This window comes from Helicoverpa zea, chromosome 21, assembly GCF_022581195.2.
Source record: "Helicoverpa zea isolate HzStark_Cry1AcR chromosome 21, ilHelZeax1.1, whole genome shotgun sequence".
NCBI classification, from domain to species: Eukaryota; Metazoa; Arthropoda; class Insecta; order Lepidoptera; family Noctuidae; genus Helicoverpa; species Helicoverpa zea.
In genome coordinates this window covers 3,911,198-3,931,672 of record NC_061472.1, presented here as the reverse complement: position 1 = coordinate 3,931,672, position 20,475 = coordinate 3,911,198, and the positions used below count along the sequence as shown (strand labels likewise).

At 36.8% G+C, this 20,475-nt stretch overlaps 1 protein-coding gene across 5 annotated transcripts in view; it reads left to right on the top strand.

Annotated features, from left to right (window-relative positions):
* LOC124640558 overlaps nt 1–20,475 on the top strand; it is a 289,989-nt gene that overhangs the window by 130,087 nt on the left and 139,427 nt on the right. The gene's annotated exons all lie outside the window — the stretch shown is intronic.

Genomic DNA, 20,475 nt, shown 5'->3' with positions numbered 1-20,475 from the left:
TGAAATTTGGTACAGACATAGTTTGGAACTTGAGAAAGGACATAGGATAGTTTTTATTACAAAAAAATATAAAAATAAAATGTATTCCGGACATACAGCGCCACCTATTGGTCAAACCAAAAATCTACCGGAAATTACTATTCCACGCGAAAGAAGTCGCGGGCAAAAGCTAGTATAAAATAACTTCTAGTAATTTTATATTTAAGTCTGTAGGTTTAAAATCATAGCCCTATATAATAACCACGCTCTAAGGCTTAACTAATAGGCAAGAAATACACTGATTAGTACAAATGACGACTGTTCAGATAGCTCATTTAACTATGAACTAAAACATTACAGATTACACTCGCGTGCAGAGGAAATTGCCAACGGTAAAATGCGTAAATTATTTCCTTTTGTTAACGAGCGTACACATAATGTCACGTTAAGCCACATACTGCAAACTTTTAGTCGGCCGATAGTTCGTTTGGGCTCATAAATCAGTTTGAAGATGAATCGTACTACGCACATTACAAAGATCAGGTATTTAGCTGCACCAGACTGACTGAAAACTTTGATTCGAATCAAGATTTTGTTTAAAAAAAATGTTTGTCAACCATTGGGTCAACTGTCGGACGACTGTTTAATCTGCAGTGTGTGGGAGTACGTGTAAGTGTACAGTTGATTGTTTTTACTTCAGAAAAGTTGTGTGTTTTGTGACAAACAATGGAAATGGGTTTGGGACGTGCTTGGTGACTAAACTATCAATCATTGTATGACCTAGTCGGCACAAAAAGATAAGGTAAAAACATGACCTTTTTCAAGCTCATAGAAGATGTTAGAAAATTATATGAACTAGTGGTTTCTTTCGGGTTTACTCACGTCCTGAGAAACTTACACGCGCCTCTGTTTTTTTTTTCAGATTTTAATCTATCCCCATATCGAATATAAATGTTATCTTAATTGTTACAGCTGTTACACCGTAAAAGCGTAACAAATAAGTGAACAGTCTAACTTTACTTTCGCTTAAACAATATTAAGAAAGGATTATTTTCCTCCTTTAAGTAAATCTACCAGTAATCTATAATATTAGTACCCCTTGTACCGGCAATAGTTGTATTTGATTATACGCAATTTAATGCTACAGATAAAAGCGTGTCTAAATAAATGAGCGTCATTAAAATATTCTGACAAGAAACGGACGCCATTTGCAAAATGGCCGTCGATACAGTAAAATTGTTTCAGGTAATGAGCTGAACGTTAAGTGTCCTTTACTTGAGAAGTGTAGGAAAAACATAAGGAACAGTTATAAGAATTAAAAGTCGTTAAGAAGCTTAGCGACTGTCACCTGATAAAATTACATTATCCCATGCAAAATCTTTTGTATATCTATACATATAATAAATCTGTAAAAAAACTGTGTCTGTACATTGAATATATTAAAAAAATAATAATTGGGTGGGGTTTAGAAACAGTAATGGAGCACAAATCTAAAAAAAAATTTCTGTCTGTATGTCTGTATGTCTGTATGTCTGTTTGTTTGTACACGCTAATCTTCCGAACTACTGAACGGATTTCAATGATTTTTTCTTTGTTGTACCAGTATTAAGCCTGGTCAACATATAGGCTATAATTTATCTTCGAAACTTGAAGACCTGATGCAGAACTCCAACAGACCAATAAAACTATAAGAGATACAAATATGGTGCCGTGGCAAAAATTGTTTCATTTGATGAGCATTTTCAGCTGAGATAATAAATTTTAAGATCTGGAACACCTGTTGTGGAACCCCAAGAGCCCAGCTTCTCTGTACCATATACAGGTATGACGTTTTAGCAAAAGTTGTTCAATTTGATAAGCACTTACTATTGACTTATACAAATTGAAGATCTAAAACATCTGATGTGGAACTCCAGGGGCCCAGCTAGACTATAGCATATAGAGGTATGACGTTTTAGCAAAAGTTGTTCAATCTGATAAGCACTCTCTGTTGACTTATAAAATTGAAGATGTAAAACACCTGATGTGGAACTCCAGGAGCCCTGGTAGACTATATGAAGCATATGAAGATATGACGTTTTAGCAAAAGTGGTTCAATCTGATAAGCACTCTCTATTGACGCATTTTTCTATTCTCTCTCACACAAACAAATAATAACGAAGATACAATAACGCTTTAATTTCGTGTTAAGTCACCGCTTAGTACAAATTTTACATACCTAAACGTGGCGTCACGAGCCACCACTCTCTAACTTTGTTGCGTTATATTTCATTATTATTTTGTATGTCTCTTCCAGACCTCGGGACTACAGAGTTCCGAATTTTTGGGAGGCAAACGTGGGGCCGAAGCCAACACGCTGAAGTCCTTTTGAGACAACTTTAATGAAATGGTGACACAAAACCGACGATTATCCCTTTATACACTATAGAAATCAATCCAAGGACAATCCCCGGTGGACGTCGTTAAAAAAAAGACAATCCCTGGTTCTGTGCTAAACTATTGCTAACTACTTGGGCTATTGTGATGGGATGTTAGTGGATGACAATTTATTAGGTACATGTAAAAACGGCAGGTGGAGACTCGCCACCTCACTTACTGGGCCCCCGGGAACCAGTCACTGAATAGCAACAAGAGGGCAACAGGGACATGAGCGGCTGAAGGGTGAGGATACCTCGGCGGACTTTAAACGCAGATTACGCGCTCCCTGTGCTTACCATGAGGCACCTACCTTCCGAGCAGGGCTACTAATCCTGCTCTAGCGACTCCACTCTGGACGGCCTAGCCAAGCCAGAGGCGTGAGACCTACCCCCGTCATGGTTCACTCCGACCGGCCGGAGATGGGGGACAGTATACACTCCCTGGAGAACTCAGTATATATAGCCCCGCGGGGTCGCTACTCCCCGTCATCAGCCTCAGATGTCCTGCGGTACCTATATCTCATTATTATTGTCGTTATTATCTCAAGAGCCTTTGTCCCAATTATGTTAGGGTCGACTTCCAGTCACGATGCAACTGAGTACCAGAGTTTTACAAGGAGCGACTGCCTATCTGACCTCCACAACCCGGTTACCCGCTCAACCCAACACCCCTTGATAAGACTTACTGGCTTCTGACTACCCATAACGACTGCCAAGAATGGAATGTTCAATGACAGTCGGAACCTACAGTTTAACATCCCCTCCAAATAACGGTCTTTGGTATCCAAAATATACGTAGAAAGTACATACGAACTTAGAAAAGTTGCATTGGCAGGCACTTGCCAGACCTGGAATCAAAGACGCACGCTCATACTTAAGAGATTGATTCTCTACCCACTAAACCACCACGAATTCCACTAAGTCACCACGACTTTGTCATCTATTTAATGTTTTTTTACGTACCTAATATTTTTGCCACACACAACTTAAATGCGGACGAATTCGTCACTACTTTTATACCTATGGTCACGTCTATTGCGACTATTCAGATCTTTGATTTTGCTGACCCCGTAGTCGCTGGCATAAGGGACAGGATCCGCGTACGAAGTCGCGGGCAGAAGCTAGTTAAGAAATATATGAAGAATTGTTGTCATTCTCTTTGAAAGTCATATATCAAAAAAGTTTTTGTCATTTCTGCTCTGCACTAACCAATACATCAATCGACCAATATCTACAAAGATTTCCCAACTTAAGATTACGGTACAATATTAAGACAAATAGTCTCAATATGCAATCGAGACACGGAATAATTTCGCATTATTAGTAACGATATAGGAAAGCAATAGCAGTTAATCTGGCAGGCAGTGTAAATGTAGGAAAACGGTACCATTTTGTTTGGCCGGTAGTGTAAGTGATTAATGAATTTATCGCGGTGTAAGATCGGCCGACGTCGGGCGGCGTCGGACAACATCGGTAGCGACTTTCGCTCCCGCGGGCGAATCCGACTCGCGGTTTGTTTTATAACGATGCGTGCACGCATGTGATTAATGTGAGAGAGTTTCAGATTAAATTGGTGTACTTTTTTTCATTAAAATAATAGAATTAGTTCGACGGGCGAAATATTTTGATAGGTCTGGTCGTTTCTTTGAGAGTAGTCTGTTTTAATAACGTAGGTAAGCATAATCACTGTTCCTGGTCATGAGCGCAGTGTTTCCTCTTGAAGATTCGATCATTAGAAATCCTGGATCTAACATAGTTGATGTTGAGTCGTCCCACTCGCTTCCATGTCGGCCTGTAACACGTCGTATTTATCATATAGATTTTCGATAGTATTAAGTCTATACTCAACCTCAACAATCTGAACTTCGCTCAACTGTTCACATGACTTGGAAATGTTCAAGTATGAAGAAAATTGCGTAAGCTTTGCTTTAATTGAAGCACGTTTCTTAATAAGGCTTTTAATGTCAGACATTTTAAGAGAAGGCGATAGATTTTTGTAATAAAGCACTAAGGAAATATATAAACTAACAGCAAGTTAACACTTCTAATAAAATAATAGCAACGAGTTGCAAGATAAAGTGCACGAGCAAGATTTGACCTCTGGACTCCGCGCATACGCGGCGAGCCGTTGCACCACGACGTCACAGTCCCCCACTTGTCGTGGACGCGGTTGAAGCGAGTGGGACGACTCAACAGTTGATAGCCATTGCATTTTTTTAGTTTTTGAAGGATTTTCAAGACACATACAGTGAAACAATAGAACGAATGAAAAACAATTGCAAAACAAAAGTGCACCACAAAACGCCTCACGTTGAATGTGGTAAATAAAAATGTTGTAAAATAATAAAAAATGCATATCAAGAATTTTTGTACTAGAGGTGTGGCAGATAAAAACCGTGTAGGTGTACTTGATAAGGAAGAATCGCATTCCTCTAATGCATTTCAGTTGCAATGTAAATAAAAATATGAGCAGATGTAATGTTACATACATTTTTCATGACATAACGTGCGAATCTTAGATCTATTAGATTCCCTAGTCACGTCTCCTAATAGGTATCAATTTACAAATGAGTATTAACTGTTTGGTCACGGTTCGATTCATCTATTTCAAGACCTGTCTACACGTCTCGTTACATCTGTAACTTGTGACGTCACGCGTAAGAGATGCCATCTAGATTTTTCTGTCTAGAGAAAGTATTCAATATGTTTATGTTTCATACATATGATTAATGAGCCATTCAAATGCATTTAATATAGACAATCCACTAATTAATCTTAACATTTCCATAAAAGTCGCGCAAATTCGTTTTGTTACAGCTTTGTTCAAATCTGCAAACAACAAAAGTATTTTGAGCAAATCAATGTTATGGGAAGCTAAAATATTGTTACTGAGCAAATTTGTTATGTCTACACGTAACAAAGGAATAATTTCACAACTTGCGACTTGCAATAAGGCACGTTCTTACAAGTCCGGGAATATACCAAAAGGTGGTACACGACAAAACGCTACCACTTATACACAATCCATTGCTGAGCTTGCTCATACTGGATTTGAATTTAGAAGTCCAAAATAAGCATTGTATTTCAGAGTTGAGTTGAATTATTTTCGTTCAGCTGTGTGGTAGTACATAGGGTCTCCAGATGTGAGTCTGCGCGCGCGCAATATTTCTCCCGCGGCGTCAACGCGATACTATCGCGCCATCGCGCCCCGTGGTGGCCGGAGATACTACGTGCAAAGTAGCATTCAGTAATAGTGCCCGCGGATAAGATTTACTGCACTCTAAAGGACGAACAAAGTAGGACAGATCGTCGGCATTTGATTTAGTGAAGATCACGAATTTGAACTGTTTTGTTGGAATAATTTATTATGTTAATAGATTTAAACGTGCATTGGTAGATGTGAAGCTAATAAAACTTGAAAATGTTGGGTTGGCTAGTATTGAACTGCTTCTGAAATCATCAAGATTTCTGAACATTTAGACATATTGTTCTCCAATATTATGCTAGTATATATAGCCACGTATTAAGAAATGAATGACATGCAGTCAATGAGCAGTCAAAACACCTTCAACTGCAAATAGCAAGTTAAAATATGAAACTCTCTTCAACAAGAATGCTGCCTTAAAAATTCCAACAATCTTAGTCAAGGAAATGAAATTCCAGATGAAAAAGCAAAAACGAGAGATGGCAACAATATGTTACATATTTATATTGATACTATCACTAGAACAGGGGGTAATAAAGCTTCCGTGTCGGCACCGGCAGTATTTTAGTTGCGTGCTAATCTTCTGGGGGATTTAGAAAGCACTGCGAAAGTGGTTGTGGTACGCAGTGCTGATAACATATTGTAGCAAAAATCCCCCACAATAACGCTCACAGCCCCCGGCGATAGCCTTAATATTGTGCAGAAATATGACGAAACATTAGCTGGCTGTAATGAGGTTCAGCCGATCGGAACATTGAGTTTCCAACCGTGATTATAGATTTAGGAGTTTGATATAGAAGGGATTACAAATAGTACCCCATTCAATGCTTGTTTTGAGAAATTGTTTAAAGTCACAAGTACCAAGAATGAACACGATTTTTGGGATTTGAAATGCAAATGGCGAGTTGCGTTATATATTTCCGAATTCAAAATGTTATTTATTGGAAAGCAAGGGAAAGTATTGTTGTCTATGCAAGCGAACATTTAAATGTTACAAACCTGTATAAAATTCTTAATATGTAGATATAAGCTGGGTGTGGTGGTTCTTCAATCTTCATTGCACGTAAGGTTGAAGGGTCAGCCATTTCATATGAGCTACCCGTCACGCGTTAAGCTCACTACATTCTCTTCAAATACTAGGAAATTATCGCTTCCAATTTCTACTTTCACGACATTACAATGTTTTAATGCATAAACTTCATCTTAAGCTGCAATTATTCTATTGGTGTTAATTTCACAAGTATTTAAGTGGAAGTTTGCCTAGATCAGTTTAAGTACGATTTGGACATTCTGCTTTCGAAATCGATAATTTAGCATAGCTACTTTCTTTCATAATTTTATGGATTTTTTTCAGCAAACTCGATTAATTCCTTAAAATATTTAAAAGCGCCACCATGCAAAATAAACATGGACGTGAATATATTTCTACGTTGATTAACTCCTAATGCAGCATTCTGCTTTGTTCATCCGCCGTGTTATTCAAACGCGGCTGTTAACTGAGATGTCTGTGCTTGTCATTTTGACTTTAACTACGTCTTATCTTAAATCTGTGAAAGTTCCTACTTCTTGCGCCACAACGTATTTTCTCAACATTAAAATCTTAGGCGTTAGTTAATTTCTTACCTTCTATTACGATTTTGCTCTTGGGACATCGTTTCGCACTTGAAATTCAATCTTATTCTCCAATGGTATATCGAGTTGCTTTGTTATAATCCTCTGCAGTACCAGCAAATGCTACTTTGTAAATATATCTAACAATTTCTATATTATGAACATGAACGTATTTTGTGTTATCTTTGTAAACTGTCGGCAAGTCGTTTTAAGGTTTAGTTTCATTAATTAATTAAACTTTCACGCCGTTTACGCCTTGGTCTATTAAGTGTATAATAATTTATTGTGTTTATTTTGTTTGATTATGTTCGGTAAAGAGAAGGGTCTCTTTCAACGCATTTGATGATTTCATTGACTCGAAAGTAAAATACAGAGACGTAATGGTACTATCAGTGATATTATCTTTATTTTCTACGTTTCTCTCGGTTTGTATATCTGCATGGCATTTTCCGCTGAACACAGCTCGTATTTTACTGAAAAGGAAATCGATACACTTGGTATCTTATTGCATATCGATTATGCGTGCCTTGAATTATTCAGCAGCCTCAGAAGCACATGTACGACGTGCATAGAAGACAAGCAATTATTCCATTTGTCAAAATTCTTAGTATTGCCACTTTAGCATGAAAGGTACACAGGTTGCAATTGAATAAATTATCCGAAGCTCCGGCCTTATCTTGTATATTGCATATTACACGGGTATTAGTGCTCTTTGCGCTCCTAAATGGCTTTAAAAGCATATAAACTTAACTCTTTAATGAGACTATAAATAAATTGTTTCGAGACGATTATGTCTCGATTAGATCTATCCGATTAGGTTCGTTTAGCGCGAATGTTTGTGTGGATAGTATCGAATGTCATAGCCGGACCTTATGAAATTATTAATGGTATTGAAGTTAGCGAGCAACAAGGTGATAAAGCGATCTTGATTATAAGTGTATATGCAACTTTTGATCATTAAGATGGAAAGTAAAATGAGTGTAACTGGAAAACATTTCAGCAGAATATTCAAATTGAATTTACGTTTGAGTAAACGATATCCAAGACTCATATACTAGACTAATCAAATTGTCGGTGCGAATCGCCTGCCGGATAAATTATAACAAGTCTATTTCCTCTTGCGTCACTGTGAGCTTTAATACAAATTTTCAATTTAATGAAAGGACGGAACACTTAAATGAATTATCAGTTAGCGCGTATTCTATATTGACTTTCTTTGAAACATTGTTTTCAATACAGATTCCTCCTTTCCCCGCATAATTTATATCAATTTCCATTAATGTTTGTTCTGCCATATTATCACTTGGGGCTATAAATTTTCCAGCACTATTCAGCACTCCATGGTTTGCTTTCGAGTTATCTTGATCAGTATTAGTGACTCCATAATTCAAAGCATGTTGCACAACGCGGCACGTGGACTAGGAAAGTTCTTGTAATAACTGGCTGAAGTTTAATTGATATATAATTGTGTTGTACTCAGTTCAGGAAATTGTATGGGTCGGCTTATGGTCCTTATTACAGTAGTTACACGGAGTAGTAATGTGATTTACGCGTTCACTAGCTGGTCTTAGATCACGCCCCTTTCGTGCTATTTCACTGATTTGAATAAATTTTAAATTGATAGTTGTTGATTCTTTAGTGAAGGAACGTTAGATAATATCAGGATTTCCTTAAGTAAGCTTACGAGGCATAAAATGGTTAATTCTAGTTTATGACAAATTCATCCAGTGTCTACTTGAAGTAGTAGCTGCAGTTTGTTAAATTACTGTGATATAACTAAGACGGTTTCTTATAATGGACATTTCATAATTTGCACATTTCCCTGAGGATCCTTCCTTGGAACCGCATTATTCACCACTTTATAAACCCGGAGCGAAAACCGGCAATTACGTGGGCTTACAATTATTTGCTATAGTTCCTTCCCGGCGAAGCCTAAGATCTCTGTTTATTTACATTTTCATACAGAATTATGGCCGTTTGAAGATTGCTATAATTTTGCGAGTTTGCTTGCAAGACACGCAACTTTATGTTCTTTGTTATTATCATCGACGTTTTGATTTGCGAATAGGGTTTTTTAAAGAGCCTGCCTCTTCATAACTCTTTTAGTAATTTTAAGGGATCTCTCTCATTAAGTGATTATTTCATTTTAATGCTGATTCTATTATTAAACTTTAAGATGCTAATTCTTCATTATTCAACGACTTTGTTGTTTAGTGACACTCACTATTCACAATACAAACTCACTACAAGTAAAGAACAATGCTCGCATACATTCAGTATAATTATAAATATTGTCGTGTTTGGTATTTATTGTTTGTTTGCTTGTTTGTATCACATCATCTCTGCTTCATTTGTTGACAATGCGTTACGCAGTAGTTATTGACAATCATTCATCTAGTATATATCGTCCATCAAATCGTATCTACTGACCTCACTTTTATTGATTGTCGGGCAAGGTCGGGACCCTTTTCGAACAAATATCCGGTGCCACCAATTGTATGCGTTTCCGGTCGCGCCTGCATTTATTTACTTTTACGACTTATCAGCTGTCGCCAATTGACAACGTTTCGTACAATTAATGTGTGTAATTGAGTCGTGTTGTCAGTTTTTATAACGAACATCACCTGTTCAAAAAATGTATTGGAGAGCCCTTTCTGTTATTGTAGAATGATTTAGTATTACTTCTATTATAAAGTCTTGCGTGTTTGGGTTTGTTACCATAAGTCTATCCAAGTTCTGCATTGAAACCACCAGAATTATTATCATAATATAAAACGCCGTGATTTGTAGTACCCGATTCAAGTTGTATTCATTTGAATCTTATTCACATTAGAGATTTCCTACATTTATGATTTATCCTGTGCCAGCTACAAAGCCAACGAGGTCATTCAAAATGAAACCTTAATTAACATTATCGTCGTTTTCATCTCATTTTCACCGACTATCATTAGCACTCGACCATGAATTTGGGGAAATTCACTATTCATAGGACAAATTGCCGTTATTTCAAATAGGATAGCAATGTGCGCTCACGCAGTCGTATGTCACAGGTCTGTGGTTCGGCGCCGGCCAATCCCATTCACCGTTATAATTGCATATGCCGAGATGTGACACAAAATTACTATGATTACGGTAGATTGGGAAATAACATTTTTAAATGACGACCTTTGTGAATTAAAGTTCTTTGTTTCCAATCGATTTTAATTGTGAACAAATTCTTGTAGGCTCAAAACTGTTGTCTCGAGTTAGAATTTCTAAATTGGTAAACATATTAAGTCTATTATAAATTGTTCATCTTCCTACGCAGATTGTGAAAGTATAAGGGAAATGGATTAATATCTGTCATTGTCCCATTGCAATCTTGATATAATTTTGTTGTAGGTGGATTTAGACTGTGGAAATCTGAAAGGTTCGCATTATTAAATCTTGTACACGACATTAACAGCCTACTAACATGTGGTTTCGTAAGATGTTAATTGATGGCAAAAACAACACCCATTATAAAGTACATTGAATGTTTCACAAACGTGCAACATATAACTTGACGCCATTCCAGTTTGATCTATACATATAATAAATCTGTAAAAAAACTGTGTCTGTACATTGAATATATCAAAAAAATAATAATTGGGTGGGGTTTAGAAACAGTAATGGAGCACAAATCCAAAAAAAAATTCTGTCTGTATGTCTGCATGCCTGTATGTCTGTATGTCTGTATGTCTGTATGTCTGTTTGTTTGTACACGCTAATCTTCCGAACTACTGAACAGATCTCGATGATTTTTTCTTTGTTGTATCAGTATTAAGCCTGGTCAACATATAGGCTATAATTTATCTTCGAAACTTGAAGACCTGATGCAGAACACCAACAGACCAACAAAACTATATGAGATACAAAAATGGTGCCATGGCAAAAATTGTTTCATGTGATGAGCATTTTCAGCTGAGATAATAAATTTGAAGATCTGGAACACCTGATGTGGAACCCCAAGAGCCCAGCTTCTCTGTACCATATACAGGTATGATGTTTTAGCAAAAGTTGTTCAATTTGATAAGCACTTTCTATTGACTTATACAAATTGAAGATCTAAAACACCTGATGTGGAACTCCAGGGGCCCAGCTAGACTATAGCATATGAAGATATGACGTTTTAGCAAAAGTGGTTCAATCTGATAAGCACTCTCTATTGACGTATAAACATCGAAGATCTGGAACACCTGATGTGGAACTTCAAGAGCAATACTACACTTGAAATGTATAGAAATGAATATTATGAAATAGGTATGGCGAATCAAAAAAAAGTAATTAGTCCGTCTTTTAGATAACCCTAAAATAATGGACACGTATTTTTCTTTTCTCTCTCTCACAAACAAATAATAACGAAGATACAACACGCTTGAATTTTGTGTTAAGTCACTGCTTAGTACAAATTTTACATACCTAGACGTGGCGTTACGAGCCCCCAATCTCCGACTTTGTTTCGTTATATCTCATTATTATTTTGTATGTCTCTTCCAGACCTCGGGACTACAGAGTTCCGAATTTTTGGGAGGCAAACGTGGGGCCGAAGCCAACACGCTGAAGCCCTTTTGAGACAACTTTAATGAAATGGTGACACAAAACCGACGATTATCCCTTTATACACTATAGAAATGAACCCAAGGACAATCCCCGGTGGACGTCGTTAAAAAAATACAATCCCCGGTTCTGTGCTAAACTATTGCTAACTATGGAGGAAAAGTACTTGGGCTATTGTGATGGGATGTTAGTGGATGACAATGTATTAGGTACATGTAAAAATGGCAGGTGGAGACTTGCCACCTCACTTACTGGGCCCCCGGGAACCAGTCACTGAATAGCAACAAGAGGGCAACAGGTACATGAGCGGCTGTAGGGTGAGGATACCTCGGTGGACTTTAAACGCTGATTACGCGCTCCCTGTGCTTACCATGAGGCACCTACCCTCCGAGCAGGGCTACTAATCCTGCCCTAGCGACTCCACTCTGGACGGCCAAGCCAAGCCAGAGGCGTGAGACCTACCCCCGTCATGGTTCACTCCGACCGGCCGGAGATGGGGGACAGTATACTCTCCCTGGAGAACTCAGTATATATAGCCCCGCGGGGTCGCTACTCCCCGTCATCAGCCTCAGATGTCCTGCGGTGCCTGTATCTCATTATTATTGTCGTTATTATCTCAAGAGCCTTTGTCCAATTATGTTAGGGTCGACTTCCAGTCACGATGCAACTGAGTACCAGTGTTTTACAAGGAGCGACTGCCTATCTGACCTCCACAACCCGGTTACCCGCTCAACCCAACACCCCTTGGTAAGACTTACTGGCTTCTGACTACCCATAACGACTGCCAAGAATGTTCAATGACAGCCGGAACCTACAGTTTAACATCCCCTCCAAATAACGGTCATTGGTATCCAAAATATACGTAGAAAGTACATAAGAACTTAGAAAAGTTGCATTGGCAGGCACTTGCCAGACCTGGAATCAAAGCCGCACGCTCATACTTAAGAGATTGGTTCTCTACCCACTAAACCACCACGACTTCCACTAAGTCACCACGACTTTGTCATCTATTTAATGTTTTTTACGTAATAATACGTGTACCTAATATTTTTGCCACTCACAACTTAAATGCGGACTAATTAGAATCACCACTTTTATCCCTATGGTCACGTCTATTGCGGTTCAGTTCTCAGCGTTTAGTTTAGTCTGCTGTGCTTTTGCCGTTAAAGTACAAAAATTAAATATATGGAACGTTTCTAATGGTTATGCGTATTCCGTTGTTTCCAAGTCAACGGGCCCTTAAAATTCAATATCAGACTATTCAGATCTTTGATTTTGCTGACCCCGTAGTCGCTGGCATAAGGGACAGGATCCGCGTACGAAGTCGCGGGCAGAAGCTAGTATTCAATAATATCATTAATTTCAGATTAGTAAAGTGACTTTGCTGAATTCACTTTACCGATAAACTTTAGATACGGGATACATGTATTATTTGAGCGCTTAAATGTCAGCGACGAACAACAGTGTTTATATTTGCATGAATTCTCGCCATCTGATTGTCGAGTGCCATTTGTAAAGCTGTCGTCAGGTTTCCATGTAATGGGCGTATTACTTTCAGCACATTACCCCGTGACCTCGCCATCATTGCTTTCTCCCTTATCTTGTGCTCTCTTGTCTTGTTGATTATGGACCCAGTCATCAATGTAATTAATAGGATTGACAGGGAGAGTTGTGTAACCTGACTCAAATGTGTGAATGTGTGAATCACATTTGATATAATGTTATTTGAGTTTTCTATATAATCTGATGATCTAATCTTATGTCTTCATTAGGCAAATATGATTTCCTGAACACATATATTTAGTTGTCAAAGATTCTATCACATTATCCACGAAGATGAATAAAATCCAATGTAATGTGCCATTAGCTTTCGCTTTTACAGTACGCTATGGCTTTGCGGAGCATAGTTGACAATCCTTGCGTTTACCCGGAATTTATCCGTAGTATTTATGTAAATTTTACTGAGAAACATCTAACCCGTCGTGACTTCAAGATCGTTATTTTTAATTTACAAGTTCTTGCACTGTGCATTAGTCTTATCTTAATTGTACAAGAAAGACTGTTTCATAAGATGATAACAGAACCAGTCGTGTTGGTGTTTGTCTGTTAACTTTTTTCTTGCCGTTTCGATCATGCAACTAGTTGCGTTTTGAAACCTGAGAGATCATATACTGTAGCGCTTAATTAAATTTAATGTTTTTAATCTAGATATAATTGAATCGCATGATACTGCAAATTGAATTTGTGTCTCTGTAATTCGTCTGGTAATATTCTATCTGTGTAATCAGATGGTGTCCACCCACTATTCTAGCCTCAATTCTAGCGAGATTGCTTTTTAGTGTTCTACGGCATAATAATTCTTCTTTTCTTGCACTACATTTCATTGAATTAAATATCTTGTCTGCTTTCTCGCGATTTCTTGTTGAAATGTGAATTGAATTCCTCAGATCCGCATGCCAATGCTTTAATTTAATGCTCAGTTATTGTAATTAATACTTACAGTCAGATAATAATATGTCCAGTGGTGATTAATTAAGACCGCTCGTTTTAATACAGAAAACATTTGAATTAATTCAGGAGTTACAGGTCACGTAACTTCCGTGCGTTTGGGTTTTCCACCATCTCTGCCACCCTTATTAAGATAATAAACTTGAAGGCGAGTATATAAGTGTAGTTCGGAGTAGTTTCATGTGTTCGTGTAGGTCGTGACGGAATCCTTAGTGCGGGCTATCGGTGGCGCGATCGTCTCTGCCTTGCGACTTGCGACACGTACCACGAATTCTAGATCACCCACACCATTGTCGAAACTGTCTAGTTTTGATGTTGCATTGTGTGAGGTAAATCATTGTCTTATAGGTACGGAGTGTTTAGAATGTGTGGATATCATTGTGAACGGCTGTCGTGCGTTTTGTAAGAGGTTAAACTAGTCTTGGCACGTTGAAAGTTTACTGAAGCGTGTTGTATGTAGATTGATTTGTTTACTTATTTTTCGTAATGTGATTTAAAGCTACTGAAGAAAGACAAAAGTTAATTGTAAGTTTATTGGAATGAGGTGTGTACTAAAAAAAACAAAGCGTAGACACAATCCCTTTTCCTCATGCAAAATCTATAACCAAACAAATCAGTTTCACAATCAACGCGATCTAATTGGCTGGAATATTCGAGAACAGTTAGTTACAGCTACAGTGGTTAGTGAAATGTTTTAATTCAAGCTTTCGTCGTCGATTTGTCCTAACGACTTGCTTATTCCTGCAATGTGGTGGATTTTCTCCTCAACTCTTAAAACACGATATGCAAATGAAGCTGAAGTATTCAATGTAGCCGTGCCTTCCTTGTCTTTGTTTACTTTATTTACTAATGCCTTGACATCTTTATAGTCAATGATTATACGCCTAATGTGGACTTTTGTTCCGCTATCTTCTTTTACGAAAAGGTTTATTGGATAATTCTTAGATATCGTCTGTGGGTATTTGGTATTTAGATACATTAGTATCGTAACATGTTCTTTTACTACACTGTTGAGTATTTAGTGTCTATTGTTTAAAGCAGTTACATGATTGCGTATTGATGTACTTATCTGTAAAGCTATTTCCTCAGTATTTTCGCTTTAAGATTCCTTTCTATGTTAATGATTTTGCCTATAAGAAGTTTTTTGATGTCCATCTTCATATTCGCTGATAGTGTAAGATTTTCTTATCGTAGTAATACTAAATCCTGCTTACCTAAAATCAAAAGCACCATTTCATATAACTAAAAGTATATTCAGGTATTTCCGATTCATATAAACTTTGATAAGTTATCTTGGTAAAACCACTGAATCGCCAAATTTCAAAAAGCACCCGCAGATAAATCTTTTTGGGACAAATTAAAGCCGTTATGATGCCGTAAAAAATGTAATACCTTTATGTACCTGACATAATTTTTAACATCATAATAATTATATAATTGTTATTTCTTTCACGTTTCTCTAAAATATAAAGTTGTTGATAGCATCGGTCGTATATTTCGGCGTAGAAACTCCTTTCTCGAGCTTAAAGAGGCTGATTACGTTATTATACGTGATATCTTTATTAACATCACATAATCCTGTTTTTTCTTTTCTTTATTTGTGCAAGTAGTCTTTTAGTGAAATTCTTCTGAGAATCGAGACTAAAGGTCAGGGTGTCCGGAATTAAAGGAAGATGCTTACGTAACACTATTGATGATAATTTCGTTCTTGTAGAAATTTTATCTGTTTTGCATTTAATTGCGAAGATTTATATGACGTATCGAGTAACTCCTTTGTTTGCTATAATAGTTCTCATCAGTTAAAGTCATCAGTGTGTGGTTTTTAAAGGCCACATCCATATCTAAATTCTTATCGTTGAATCCAATCTGCTAAATTATTGGCATTCATGTTCGTTATAAACTTAATTGTATCCTCCTTCCTTTCCTTATAATGGAAAGTTATATTTGTGAGATCAGATTTCATGGATTTGAATATTTCGTAATCAATGACAATTAATCTGTTGGACAGAATTGGTTCACATTTTCAACTGCTATAGCTTAAAACTAAAGGTTACAACACAAAAAAAAAGGTTACAGGATATTTTCTAATGCAAATCTTACCATAGGTTTTATGTCTTCTGTCTGTATCTCTAGAGATAGATACATCTTAGATGTACCTATATCTACGTATATGTTAATGTGATAGGTGTTGTTTGTATGTGTGTGTAACAATGCATGTTGGCGCGAAAGTGGCTGCCCTCCACCCCATGATTTACCTTCCACCTCGAGGTGTCGCTGATGGCAACTTTATGGTGTTTTGTGCAGGGCTGTCTATGAACAGACAGAGAGTCAATACTAAAGAAAAATCTTTAGAACTTGTTACACATAATGTATAACAAACCGAAATTGGAATCTATGGTGCGTGTAGCTTAGTTTGTACGGTTTGCTTAAACTTCGTCTTCTTTTGTTTTGAAATATCACTTCAATCTCACAACAAGAATCATTTCTAAATATTATCATTTCACCATCTTCTTAACGCACTCTGTTGATTTTATCACGAATTTTCGGCGTTTTAGAAATTTCCTTTTCTTTAGCTTTAGCAACCCTATCTAGAATTTCACTCGTTCACCGCGACTGTGTTTGCGTACGATTTGTAATGTTGCAATATCTGCTGCGAAATCAAAACAATGCTCGATTATAATATTTCGATATTCAGGAACCTCTGCTATGACAAATGGTTCATATTTCTGTGTGCGAGCTATGGTGTCCTTTAGAGTACTGAGTTTATAAATCTTCCTTCAGTTTTGTATAGAGACTTCATTTAGTTGGAGTGATGATGTTATTCTCGATGATTTATTGGTTGTCAACTTGTGAGCGTAGTTTCTAGCACAATATCTTGATGCAAAGCTGTACCGCGTATGAATCCTGATAACATTTTATACAAAGCAGACCACTGTTTTGCATCATCAGAATAGAAATGTCAATTTTGATGGAATTTGGCGTATGTATTTGGTTTGAAGAAGCATTTAGAACAGTCAGTAAAAACAAAATAGTAGCTAGATACATGTTCTTGGAAGCAGCATATTCCGTTTCAATTAGGATAAAGAAGACATGCACTCGTACATTTGCACTTTTTGTTGACATGCATTCTACTCCTGAATGAAATTAAAGAAAACAGGCTACAGCACAGGTTAAAATACAAATATTAAAATAACATAACTGTAACCTGTACCACACCCTCGATCACGTATTGGTTAGATCATACCAACAACACTTATCACTTCAGTACTTACGATGCACAAGATAATATTATCCCGAGATATATCACGGATTGTGTTGAATTATAGTGTGACCTCGGACCTCAACGTGAGCTGCAAATTCTTACATTGAGTAACACATGATGTTCTAAGGATTGTTATGTTTGAAGGTTAGGTAGGATTGTGAATGGCTAGGTTTAGGTCTGATTTATTTACAAATTTTAATCTATGCATGGTCTTTTATGTAGTTTTGAGGATACGCCTGAGAGTAGCTTCATGTTAAGTAGGTAATAACATTTTTTGAAACTTGGATGTATCCGAAAAAATTGTGGTTTGAGTATTCGTTCCCATATGTACAGCCAACTAGAAACTATTTATGTGGTTACAAATTATAAATACCACGGCAATCACTTCTGGCTTCGTCGTCCAAACTTTTGGCCAGTAACAGTAATTTATTACATAATACCATCAAATACTGAGTCTAGACGTAACGTTAATATTTGCGTAAACAGTAGTTGTCAGTCAATTTGTTCGCACAGCTCTGCTAAATAACACACTTGTACGTCTACTAGAGATTTTTGTGACGTGATCAACGAAGTTTTCCGTTCGGGTTATAAATAATGTTAATTATTGGTTTTGCTATGACATTTTATTGCGACCAAAGGTTCCTACTTATTACCATGAATCCTTAAGAACTTCCACAAACTGTCTGGAAAGTGTTTACATCTTCCTGTAAGCATTATCTAACTTTGATTCAGTAGAATAATCTGGTTGAGATCGATAGTAGGTACGTCTCGGGACTTGTTTTCTTTTTAACAATGAATATTCGTGATTCGATAGTACGTCTGTCGACTTGTTTTCTTTCTAACAATGATTCTTTATGATTTATGACTTCAATTGAAGATATATAACTTATAGGCTATAGATTTAAAAAGGGCACTTCATATACTATAAAAAGTAGTGGTGTGGGAGTTTTAGACCACGGTGCTAAGAATAAGAGGAAATGTCTATCGGAAGATTAATAGTAAGATTTATAGTCAGAAGCATTTACATAAATTACAAAATGCACACCATAATTCATTGCCCAAAGATCTTCTTGAAAAGAAAGTCCATAAAATATTGTAAGAACAAAATGAAGCCGTCAAAGGTGACAAAGGCAATATTATACAAATTAATACACATATACATGACGTGACATACAGACACACCCACGGGCGGAGCAATCCATCCATCGGACAATATGACAAGAGAAACCAACACGGAATCGAACGTGGTACCTCGATAAATTAAGTGTACGAACATAATTCATATTGACCGCCGATAGGGCTTTCATGTGTGGTCTTGATGATGAATATGTTAATACAGTGATGAAGGAAAGTTCGACAAAAAGAAAGCTTTGCATATTTTACTTAGCTTTATCAGACTTTTCGTCTCATCTCTGTTCAGTTCAAGTCATTAAATTATCTGTCTCATTATCATCTGAGGAATAGATATTACTTTTATAAATTTTATCTACATTATCCACCAAAACTTATCAATAACCATAAACAGGTTCGCTCCAAAATCTCCAAGTCTAGAATTTCCGTCATCCTCTGCACTAGATTTAGGAAACACTATCGTTTCTACTGTTCCTAGTATGGTAACCATTGGTAACCCTACCAGGGCAGCATTGATGGATAGCGGTACACGCCTCGAGTTCGTTCAGGTGTCGATTATATATCACTATCTTTTGTAGCATTATGCAATACTTGTAATGTTTCTATTGAAACTGTAATCGCAGCCTCCAGAACTTTGCCTTTTAGTTGTGAATTTAGAGTCCTGTAGTATGGACCAACTGAAGTTAAACTTATGATTGTCAATATAGAGAAATATGTGTAGTCTTTTATGGAAACTACCTGATTTAAATTTAGTTCTTCTTCATCTTCTCCATCTATTTAATAGTCTCTTGTCTAGCAAAAATTTAATGTTTGTATGATGAATTGGATCCGGAGTCCTCAAAATATTTTTTATAGGTCTACATCATGAAACGTAATCACACCACTTGTTTCATGATACACAATGTTATCAGCATCAGTCATTTGTGCTAGGAGATCGATAACAATTTCTTATTTGAATTCAATACAATCATTTAAAGTAGAATGCTTACTTGTCCATACTTAAACTGCTATTAAACTAAAATCAACCATAAAATAAGTAAAGTTCTACTTAATCGACCTATCTGAAACCGTTATTATTGCTATGTTAATTTCCTTAAACTATTCTCGTATATGGCAAGAATTTTCTCCATAGAAAATTTCAAGTCCACTTATAGTGATTACACCTAAACTGTATTTTATCTAATTGAATATTCATTATCAATGTCCATTGGTTCCTTTGTACGCCCACTGCGCAGGCGCATGGGCCCGTCAAATGATTGTATCTCTACTATAGTATAATTGCTATTATTGTTTCAGGTAAGTTGAGCAATTGACCCAGTCGTTTTGCGTTTGAGGGTAAGTACATGAATGATTTTTGTAAAGGTTTGAACGCAATGAGGTCTGTTTTCAAAATATTTTTGACAAGCATAAAATATATGTAGAATTTTGGTTCTAATACCAACCTAGGGAAGCCTGGATAAATCGATCCAATAATTCAGTGCAAAAATTATTACTTGTAGAAAATATATCACTTATTTATTTTGATAAAGATTTAGTCTTAAGCCCTGCACAGTTTAGTATATCTTTGCACATTTCACTGTCTCCATCAAGACGCACGTAATTAAGTGCAATACTTAAAAGTTCATTAAGCATGACCAGAACCACATCCGTTGGAAAGTAATTGATCAATAAAAACAATTATCTGCTTAATAAACCTTTCTCTAACGTCTGTGTCTTTAGTTAAGCTGCATCCTCTTAGGATAGCGACTCTGGTCCTAAGTTCCGGACTTGACTATATACGTAAG